This window comes from Salvelinus alpinus, chromosome 4, assembly GCF_045679555.1.
Source record: "Salvelinus alpinus chromosome 4, SLU_Salpinus.1, whole genome shotgun sequence".
Lineage (NCBI taxonomy): Eukaryota > Metazoa > Chordata > Actinopteri > Salmoniformes > Salmonidae > Salvelinus > Salvelinus alpinus.
The window spans coordinates 15,130,837-15,143,336 of NC_092089.1; the positions used below are offsets into that span (position 1 = coordinate 15,130,837).

Sequence of the window (12,500 nt, forward strand, 5' to 3'; positions counted from 1 at the left end):
ACCCATTCTGTCCCCTTGGTTCTAATAGCCTGGATAATAATACAGAACAATAACCCATTCTGTCCACTTGGTTCTAATAGCCTGGATAATAATACAGAACAATAACCCATTCTGTCCACTTGGTTCTAATAGCCTGGATAATAATACAGAACAATAACCCATTCTGTCCACTAGGTTCTAATAGCCTGGATAATAATACAGAACAATAACCCATTCTGTCCCCTTGGTTCTAATAGCCTGGATAATAATACACAACAATAACACATTCTGTCCACTAGGTTCTAATAGCCTGGATAATAATACAGAACAATAACCCATTCTGTCCACTTGGTTCTAATAGCCTGGATAATAATACAGAACAATAACCCATTCTGCCCCCTTGGTTCTAATAGGCTGGATAATAATACAGAACAATAACCCATTCTGTCCACTTGGTTCTAATAGCCTGGATAATAATACAGAACAATAACCCATTCTGTCCACTAGGTTCTAATAGCCTGGATAATAATACAGAACAATAACCCATTATGTCCACTAGGTTCTAATAGCCTGGATAATAATACACAACAATAACCCATTCTGTCCCCTTGGTTCTAATAGCCTGGATAATAATACAGAACAATAACCCATTCTGTCCACTAGGTTCTAATAGCCTGGATAATAATACACAACAATAACCCATTCTGTCCACTTGGTTCTAATAGCCTGGATAATAATACAGAACAATAACCCATTCTGTCCACTTGGTTCTAATAGCCTGGATAATAACACACAACAATAACCCATTCTGTCCACTTGGTTCTAATAGCCTGGATAATAATACAGAACAATAACCCATTCTGTCCCCTTGGTTCTAATAGCCTGGATAATAATACAGAACAATAACCCATTCAGTCCACTTGGTTCTAATAGCCTGGATAATAATACAGAACAATAACCCATTCAGTCCACTAGGTTCTAATAACCTGGATAATAATACAGAACAATAACCCATTCTGTCCACTAGGTTCTAATAGCCTGGATAATAATACAGAACAATAACCCATTCAGTCCACTAGGTTCTAATAACCTGGATAATAATACAGAACAATAACCCATCTGTCCACTTGGTTCTAATAGCCTGGATAATAATACAGAACAATAACCCATTCTGTCCCCTTGGTTCTAATAGCCTGGATAATAATACAGAACAATAACCCATTCTGTCCACTTGGTTCTAATAGCCTGGATAATAATACAGAACAATAACCCATTCTTTCCCCTTGGTTCTAATAGCCTGGATAATAATACAGAACAATAACCCATTCAGTCCACTTGGTTCTAATAGCCTGGATAATAATACAGAACAATAACCCATTCTGTCCACTAGGTTCTAATAGCCTGGATAATAATACAGAACAATAACCCATTCTGTCCACTAGGTTCTAATAGCCTGGATAATAATACAGAACAATAACCCATTCTGTCCACTTGGTTCTAATAGCCTGGATAATAATACAGAACAATAACCCATTCAGTCCACTTGGTTCTAATAGCCTGGATAATAATACAGAACAATAACCCATTCTGTCCGCTTGGTTCTAATAGCCTGGATAATAATACAGAACAATAACCCATTCTGTCCACTTGGTTCTAATAGCCTGGATAATAATACACAACAATAACCCATTCTGTCCACTAGGTTCTAATAGCCTGGATAATAATACAGAACAATAACCCATTCTGTCCACTAGGTTCTAATAGCCTGGATAATAACACAGAACAATAACCCATTCTGTCCACTAGGTTCTAATAGCCTGGATACTAATACAGAACAATAACCCATTCTGTCCACTAGGTTCTAATAGCCTGGATAATAATACAGAACAATAACCCATTCTGTCCACTAGGTTCTAATAGCCTGGATACTAATACAGAACAATAACCCATTCTGTCCACTAGGTTCTAATAGCCTGGATAATAATACAGAACAATAACCCATTCTGTCCACTAGGTTCTAATAGCCTGGATAATAATACAGAACAATAACCCATTCTATCCCCTTGGTTCTAATAGCCTGGATAATAATACAGAACAATAACCCATTCTGTCCCCTTGGTTCTAATAGCCTGGATAATAATACAGAACAATAACCCATTCTGTCCCCTTGGTTCTAATAGCCTGGATAATAATACAGAACAATAACCCATTCTGTCCACTTGGTTCTAATAGCCTGGATAATAATACAGAACAATAACCCATTCTGTCCACTTGGTTCTAATAGCCTGGATAATAATACACAACAATAACCCATTCTGTCCACTTGGTTCTAATAGCCTGGATAATAATACAGAACAATAACCCATTCTGTCCCCTTGGTTCTAATAGCCTGGATAATAATACAGAACAATAACCCATTCTGTCCACTTGGTTCTAATAGCCTGGATAATAATACAGAACAATAACCCATTCTGTCCACTAGGTTCTAATAGCCTGGATAATAATACAGAACAATAACCCATTCTGTCCCCTTGGTTCTAATAGCCTGGATAATAATACAGAACAATAACCCATTCTGTCCCCTTGGTTCTAATAGCCTGGATAATAATACAGAACAATAACCCATTCTGTCCCCTTGGTTCTAATAGCCTGGATAATAATACAGAACAATAACCCATTCTGTCCACTAGGTTCTAATAGCCTGGATAATAATACAGAACAATAACCCATTCTGTCCCCTAGGTTCTAATAGCCTGGATAATAATACACAACAATAACCCATTCTGTCCACTTGGTTCTAATAGCCTGGATAATAATACAGAACAATAACCCATTATGTCCACTAGGTTCTAATAGCCTGGATAATAATACACAACAATAACCCATTCTGTCCCCTTGGTTCTAATAGCCTGGATAATAATACAGAACAATAACCCATTCTGTCCACTAGGTTCTAATAGCCTGGATAATAATACACAACAATAACCCATTCTGTCCACTTGGTTCTAATAGCCTGGATAATAATACAGAACAATAACCCATTCTGTCCACTTGGTTCTAATAGCCTGGATAATAACACACAACAATAACCCATTCTGTCCACTTGGTTCTAATAGCCTGGATAATAATACAGAACAATAACCCATTCTGTCCCCTTGGTTCTAATAGCCTGGATAATAATACAGAACAATAACCCATTCAGTCCACTTGGTTCTAATAGCCTGGATAATAATACAGAACAATAACCCATTCAGTCCACTAGGTTCTAATAACCTGGATAATAATACAGAACAATAACCCATTCTGTCCACTAGGTTCTAATAGCCTGGATAATAATACAGAACAATAACCCATTCAGTCCACTAGGTTCTAATAACCTGGATAATAATACAGAACAATAACCCATCTGTCCACTTGGTTCTAATAGCCTGGATAATAATACAGAACAATAACCCATTCTGTCCCCTTGGTTCTAATAGCCTGGATAATAATACAGAACAATAACCCATTCTGTCCACTTGGTTCTAATAGCCTGGATAATAATACAGAACAATAACCCATTCTTTCCCCTTGGTTCTAATAGCCTGGATAATAATACAGAACAATAACCCATTCAGTCCACTTGGTTCTAATAGCCTGGATAATAATACAGAACAATAACCCATTCTGTCCACTAGGTTCTAATAGCCTGGATAATAATACAGAACAATAACCCATTCTGTCCACTAGGTTCTAATAGCCTGGATAATAATACAGAACAATAACCCATTCTGTCCACATGGTTCTAATAGCCTGGATAATAATACAGAACAATAACCCATTCAGTCCACTTGGTTCTAATAGCCTGGATAATAATACAGAACAATAACCCATTCTGTCCGCTTGGTTCTAATAGCCTGGATAATAATACAGAACAATAACCCATTCTGTCCACTTGGTTCTAATAGCCTGGATAATAATACACAACAATAACCCATTCTGTCCACTAGGTTCTAATAGCCTGGATAATAATACAGAACAATAACCCATTCTGTCCACTAGGTTCTAATAGCCTGGATAATAACACAGAACAATAACCCATTCTGTCCACTAGGTTCTAATAGCCTGGATACTAATACAGAACAATAACCCATTCTGTCCACTAGGTTCTAATAGCCTGGATAATAATACAGAACAATAACCCATTCTGTCCACTAGGTTCTAATAGCCTGGATACTAATACAGAACAATAACCCATTCTGTCCACTAGGTTCTAATAGCCTGGATAATAATACAGAACAATAACCCATTCTGTCCACTAGGTTCTAATAGCCTGGATAATAATACAGAACAATAACCCATTCTGTCCCCTTGGTTCTAATAGCCTGGATAATAATACAGAACAATAACCCATTCTGTCCCCTTGGTTCTAATAGCCTGGATAATAATACAGAACAATAACCCATTCTGTCCCCTTGGTTCTAATAGCCTGGATAATAATACAGAACAATAACCCATTCTGTCCACTTGGTTCTAATAGCCTGGATAATAATACAGAACAATAACCCATTCTGTCCACTTGGTTCTAATAGCCTGGATAATAATACACAACAATAACCCATTCTGTCCACTTGGTTCTAATAGCCTGGATAATAATACAGAACAATAACCCATTCTGTCCCCTTGGTTCTAATAGCCTGGATAATAATACAGAACAATAACCCATTCTGTCCACTTGGTTCTAATAGCCTGGATAATAATACAGAACAATAACCCATTCTGTCCACTAGGTTCTAATAGCCTGGATAATAATACAGAACAATAACCCATTCTGTCCCCTTGGTTCTAATAGCCTGGATAATAATACAGAACAATAACCCATTCTGTCCCCTTGGTTCTAATAGCCTGGATAATAATACAGAACAATAACCCATTCTGTCCCCTTGGTTCTAATAGCCTGGATAATAATACAGAACAATAACCCATTCTGTCCACTAGGTTCTAATAGCCTGGATAATAATACAGAACAATAACCCATTCTGTCCCCTTGGTTCTAATAGCCTGGATAATAATACAGAACAATAACCCATTCTGTCCCCTTGGTTCTAATAGCCTGGATGATAATACAGAACAATAACCCATTCTGTCCCCTTGGTTCTAATAGCCTGGATAATAATACAGAACAATAACCCATTCTGTCCACTAGGTTCTAATAGCCTGGATAATAATACAGAACAATAACCCATTCTGTCCACTAGGTTCTAATAGCCTGGATAATAATACAGAACAATAACCCATTCTGTCCCCTAGGTTCTAATAGCCTGGATAATAATACACAACAATAACCCATTCTGTCCACTTGGTTCTAATAGCCTGGATAATAATACAGAACAATAACCCATTCTGTCCACTTGGTTCTAATAGCCTGGATAATAATACAGAACAATAACCCATTCTGTCCACTTGGTTCTAATAGCCTGGATAATAATACAGAACAATAACCCATTCTGTCCCCTTGGTTCTAATAGCCTGGATAATAATACACAACAATAACCCATTCTGTCCCCTTGGTTCTAATAGCCTGGATAATAATACAGAACAATAACCCATTCTGTCCCCTTGGTTCTAATAGCCTGGATAATAATACAGAACAATAACCCATTCTGTCCACTAGGTTCTAATAGCCTGGATAATAATACAGAACAATAACCCATTCTGTACACTAGGTTCTAATAGCCTGGATAATAACAAACAACAATATCATTTGGATACATTTCCCAGGCTATGAAGCTCTTCACATTCAGTGTTGCATGAGATGTGAGTGAGGTTCACAGGAACAAGTCCTGAACCAGTCTGCCTGGACGTATCTCACACACACACACACACACACACACACACACACACACACACACACACACACACACACACACACACACACACACACACACACACACACACACACACACACACACACACACACACACACACACACACACACACACACACAGCTTGGATAACACAGCACACCATAGCTACCTCCTGCTGTCCAGCTCTGCTCAGCCTGACAAGCTGCCAATAACAACCGCGGTCCAGAGCCAGGTCCTTCCATCAGGGGCTCAGTGCTCCCAGCCTGCTTATCTCAGACGCAGGGTCAACAGGACATGACCTTTAACCCCTGACCTCTAACTTCAGGCAGGGCAGTGGGCTTGACCTTCTGCTGACCTGGGTTTAGTCTCTGGGGATGAGAAGAGGGATGAGAATTACAGGGTTTAATGTATGTCTCATCCAACCACTCAGTCCCTCTTGTGTCTGCACTGGGGCATGCTTACATGTGGAGGGGGGGGGGGGAGAAGGGGGGAGAGGGGGATGGAGAGAGAGAGCAACAGAGAGACAGAGGGAGAGAGAAGGGAGTGGGAGGGAGGCAGAGGGAGAGGAGGAAGAGAGGGGGAGAGGGGGATGGAGAGAGAGAGCGAAAGAGAGATGAAGGGACTGGGAGGGAGGCAGAGGAGGAAGAGAGGGGGAGAGGGCAGACGGCTTTGCCAAGGCTTCATCTTGAGAGCTTGGCAGTGTGTAGCGTGTTGGGCAGCGAGCTCTGGCCATGACACAGTAATGACCTTCCAGAGACCTCACACACACACACACACACACACACACACCACACTACACACACCACTACACACACACACACACACACACACACACACACACACACACACACACACACACACACACACACACTACACACACACACACACACACACACACACACACTACACACTACACACTACACACACACTACACACTACACACACACACACACACACACACACACACACACACACACACACACACACACACACACACACACACACACACACACACTACACACACACACACACACACACACACACACACACACTACACACACATACACAGCACACACACTACACACACATACACTGCACTACACTACACTACACACACACGCCCACAGCACACAGCACACACACTACACTCACAAACTACACACACACAGCACACACTACACATATATTACACACATACACACCACAAACACACACACACACACACACACACACACACACACACACACACACACACACACACACACACACTACACACACATACACAGCACACACACTACACACACATACACTGCACTACACTACACTACACACACACGCCCACAGCACACAGCACACACACTACACTCACAAACTACACACACACAGCACACACTACACATATATTACACACATACACACCACAAACACACACACACATACAGCACGCACACACACACCACACACACACACACACACACACTACACACACATACACAGCACACACACTACACACACATACACTGCACTACACTACACTACACAAACACGCCCACAGCACACAGCACACACACTACACTCACAAACTACACACACACAGCACACACTACACATATATTACACACATACACACCACAAACACACACACACACACTACACATACATTACACACATACACACCACATACACACACACACATACAGCACGCACACACACACCACACACACACCACACACACACCACACACATTAAGTGGATCCCGATTGGCGCAGCAGTCTAAGGCACTGCATCTCAGTGCAAGACACGCCACTACAGACCCTGGTATGATTCCAGGCTGTGTCACAATCGTCTGTGATTGGGAGTCCCATAGGGCGGTGCACAATTGTCCCAGTGTCGTCCCGGTTAGGGTTTGGCCGTCATTGTAAATAAGAATTTGTTCTAAACTGACTTGTACAATTTAAATACTTTCCTGGCCGTCGTCCCTTCTCTTTATGTTCAACTATTCCATTTCACTGCTTTTCTCTCATTGAATTAAACTCTGACATTGTCCTTTTTGCCTCCATGGATTGAAGTGCACTTTTTATGCCCAAGTTCCCAAAAGCAATTTGTCAATTGCCGTGTATTTGACACCCCGTACGGTAATACACTAAAACTTAGGCTTACGCACTAACAGGCAAATAACAAGAAAGCAAAAAGTCCATGTAGCCTAAGAACACGAGTTACACAAGAATTATACATTCATGGATTTTATTTAATGTACTGTTTTCTCTATATTCAACCCACCCTCCACCCACCTGCCTTCCTCCAGACAATATATCATGACCCTAAACCCACCCTCCACCCACCTCCCTTCCTCCAGACAATATATCATGACCCTAAACCCACCCTCCACCCACCTGCCTTCCTCCAGACAATATATCATGACCCTAAACCCACCCTCCACCCACCTGCCTTCCTCCAGACAATATATCATGACCCTAAACCCTCCCTCCACCCACCTCTCTTCCTCCAGACAATATATCATGACCCTAAACCCTCCCTCCACCCACCTCTCTTCCTCCAGACAATATATAATGACCCTAAACCCTCCCTCCACCCACCTCTCTTCCTCCAGACAATATATCATGACCCTAAACCCCCCCCTCCACCACCTGCCTTCCTCCAGACAATATCATGACCCTAAACCCCCCCCTCCACCCATCTCTCTTCCTCCAGACAATATATCATGACCCTAAACCCTCCCTCCACCCACCTCTCTTCCTCCAGACAATATATCATGACCCTAAACCCTCCCTCCACCCACCTCTCTTCCTCCAGACAATATATCATGACCCTAAACCCTCCCTCCACCCACCTCTCTTCCTCCAGACAATATATCATGACCCTAAACCCTCCCTCCACCCACCTCTCTTCCTCCAGACAATATATCATGACCCTAAACCCTCCCTCCACCACCTGCCTTCCTCCAGACAATATATCATGACCCTAAACCCTCCCTCCCCCCACCTGCCCTTCCTCCAGACAATATATCATGACCCTAAACCTGCCTGCCTGCGGATATAACCGCGGGTACCATGGGTTATGAGTCAACCCACGCATCACTGACACACTGGAGCTACAGTCAGTGGTGAAAGACACAATACATTAAAATGGTTTAAATGAAAAGCTTCTGTTTGTCAAATCTGTCGTCCTCACAGGTTCACCGGGGGGTCAAACCCAGTGTTTCAGCTCGCAGGGCTCAAATTACACGGTGGAGAAAGAGACGAATAGGCATGTGTGTGTGTGTGTGTGTGTGTGTGTGTGTGTGTGTGTGTGTGTGTGTGTGTGTGTGTGTGTGTGTGTGTGTGTGTGTGTGTGTGTGTGTGTGTGTGTGTGTGTGTGTGTGTGTGTGTGTGTGTGTGTGTGTGTGACCTCGGGTGACTAGCTGGTTGAGGACATCAAGGCAGAGTAGGGCTCCTGCTTTGTTCTCACACACACACACACACACACACACACACACACACACACACACACACACACACACACACACACACACACACACACACACACACACACACACACACACACACACACTTTTCAAACAGCACCAAGCTGCAGAGACGTTTCAATCATGGCCTCAGTATGACCAAAGGCGGTAGAAACAGAACACAGAGGCTCACGTCCCAACTGGCACCCTATTCCCGATATGGTGCACTACTTCAGACCAGGTCACGTCAAAAGTAGTGCACTACGTAGGGAATAGGGTGCCATTTGGGACGGACACGAAGTAAGTGCTACCAGAGCTAGAAAGTTGACAGCTTCACAGGCTTCAAAGCTACTTGATGATTAGCCCTTTAGTGTTTTTTTGCAGGGTTTCTGTTGCTAATGCAACCTAACAGAATATGGCTGGAAAACAGCACTAGTTCTCAGGGCCAGATGCTACGGGGAAATCCTTTCATTCTCTACACCACAGAGAGCAGTTGATTAACGTGTACACTGTTTTAAAACCATGCCAGTGTTTATCAGCCACGTACTGACAGTCTATTTAAACCATGTACTGACAGTCTATTTAAACCATGCCAGTGTTTATCAGCCACAAAATGACAGTCTATTTAAACCATGCCAGTGTTTATCAGCCACGTACTGACAGTCTATTTAAACCATGCCAGTGTTTATCAGCCATGTACTGACAGTCTATTTAAACCAAGTACTGACAGTCTATTTAAACCATGCCAGTGTTTATCAGCCACGTACTGACAGTCTATTTAAACCATGCCAGTGTTTATCAGCCACACACTGACAGTCTATTTAAAACATGTCAGTGTTTATCAGCCACGTACTGACAGTCTATTTAAACCATGCCAGTGTTTATCAGCCACGTACTGACAGTCTATTTAAACCATGCCAGTGTTTATCAGCCACGTACTGACAGTCTATTTAAACCATGCCAGTGTTTATCAGCCACGTACTGACAGTCTATTTAAACCATGCCAGTGTTTATCAGCCACGTACTGACAGTCTATTTAAACCATGCCAGTGTTTATCAGCCACGTACTGACAGTCTATTTCAACCATGCCAGTGTTTATCAGCCACGTACTGACAGTCTATTTAAACCATGCCAGTGTTTATCAGCGAAGTACTGACAGTCTATTTAAACCATGCCAGTGTTTATCAGCCACATAATGACAGTCTATTTAAACCATGCCAGTGTTTATCAGCCAAGTACTGACAGTCTATTTAAACCATGCCAGTGTTTATCAGCCACGTACTGACAGTCTATTTAAACCATGCCAGTGTTTATCAGCCACGTACTGACAGTCTATTTAAACCATGTACTGACAGTCTATTTAAACCATGCCAGTGTTTATCAGCCACAAAATGACAGTCTATTTAAACCATGCCAGTGTTTATCAGCCACGTACTGACAGTCTATTTAAACCATGCCAGTGTTTATCAGCCACGTACTGACAGTCTATTTAAACCATGCCAGTGTTTATCAGCCATGTACTGACAGTCTATTTAAACCATGCCAGTGTTTATCAGCCACGTACTGACAGTCTATTTAAACCATGCCAGTGTTTATCAGCCACGTACTGACAGTCTATTTAAACCATGCCAGTGTTTATCAGCCACGTACTGACAGTCTATTTCAACCATGCCAGTGTTTATCAGCCACGTACTGACAGTCTATTTAAACCATGCCAGTGTTTATCAGCCAAGTACTGACAGTCTATTTAAACCATGCCAGTGTTTATCAGCCACATAATGACAGTCTATTTAAACCATGCCAGTGTTTATCAGCCAAGTACTGACAGTCTATTTAAACCATGCCAGTGTTTATCAGCCACGTACTGACAGTCTATTTAAACCATGCCAGTGTTTATCAGCCACGTACTGACAGTCTATTTAAACCATGTACTGACAGTCTATTTAAACCATGCCAGTGTTTATCAGCCACAAAATGACAGTCTATTTAAACCATGCCAGTGTTTATCAGCCACGTACTGACAGTCTATTTAAACCATGCCAGTGTTTATCAGCCATGTACTGACAGTCTATTTAAACCAAGTACTGACAGTCTATTTAAACCATGCCAGTGTTTATCAGCCACGTACTGACAGTCTATTTAAACCAAGTACTGACAGTCTATTTAAACCATGTACTGACAGTGTATTTAAACCATGCCAGTGTTTATCAGCCACGTACTGACAGTCTATTTAAACCATGCCAGTGTTTATCAGCCACGTACTGACAGTCTATTTAAACCATGCCAGTGTTTATCAGCCACATAATGACAGTCTATTTAAACCATGCCAGTGTTTATCAGCCACGTACTGACAGTCTATTTAAACCATGCCAGTGTTTATCAGCCACATACTGACAGTCTATTTAAACCATGCCAGTGTTTATCAGCCACGTACTGACAGTCTATTTCAACCATGCCAGTGTTTATCAGCCCCGTACTGACAGTCTATTTAAACCATGCCAGTGTTTATCAGCCACGTACTGACAGTCTATTTAAACCATGCCAGTGTTTATCAGCCACGTACTGACAGTCTATTTAAACCATGTACTGACAGTCTATTTAAACAATGCCAGTGTTTATCAGCCACATAATGACACTCTATTTAAACCATGCCAGTGTTTATCAGCCACGTACTGACAGTCTATTTAAACCATGCCAGTGTTTATCAGCCATGTACTGACAGTCTATTTAAACCAAGTACTGACAGTCTATTTAAACCATGCCAGTGTTTATCAGCCACGTACTGACAGTCTATTTAAACCAAGTACTGACAGTCTATTTAAACCATGTACTGACAGTCTATTTAAACCATGCCAGTGTTTATCAGCCACGTACTGACAGTCTATTTAAACCATGCCAGTGTTTATCAGCCACGTGCTGACAGTCTATTTAAACCATGCCAGTGTTTATCAGCCACGTGCTGACAGTCTATTTAAACCATGCCAGTGTTTATCAGCCACATACTGACAGTCTATTTAAACCATGCCAGTGTTTATCAGCCACGTACTGACAGTCTATTTAAACCATGCCAGTGTTTATCAGCCACGTACTGACAGTCTATTTAAACCATGCCAGTGTTTATCAGCCACGTACTGACAGTCTATTTAAACCATGCCAGTGTTTATCAGCCACGTACTGACAGTCTATTTAAACCATGCCAGTGTTTATCAGC

The 12,500-nt window shown here is 41.8% G+C and overlaps 1 long non-coding RNA gene across 5 annotated transcripts in view; it reads right to left on the reverse strand.

Annotated features, from left to right (window-relative positions):
• LOC139572889 (uncharacterized) overlaps positions 1-12,500 on the reverse strand; it is a 224,496-nt gene that overhangs the window by 135,988 nt on the left and 76,008 nt on the right. For 3 of the 5 annotated variants that reach the window (XR_011674514.1, XR_011674511.1, XR_011674515.1), the window contains exon 3: positions 5,995-6,193. The exons of the other annotated variants lie outside the window; for them this stretch is intronic. This is a non-coding gene — a long non-coding RNA (uncharacterized lncRNA). The remainder of the gene's footprint in view (positions 1-5,994; positions 6,194-12,500) is intronic. 5 annotated transcript variants of the gene reach the window in all.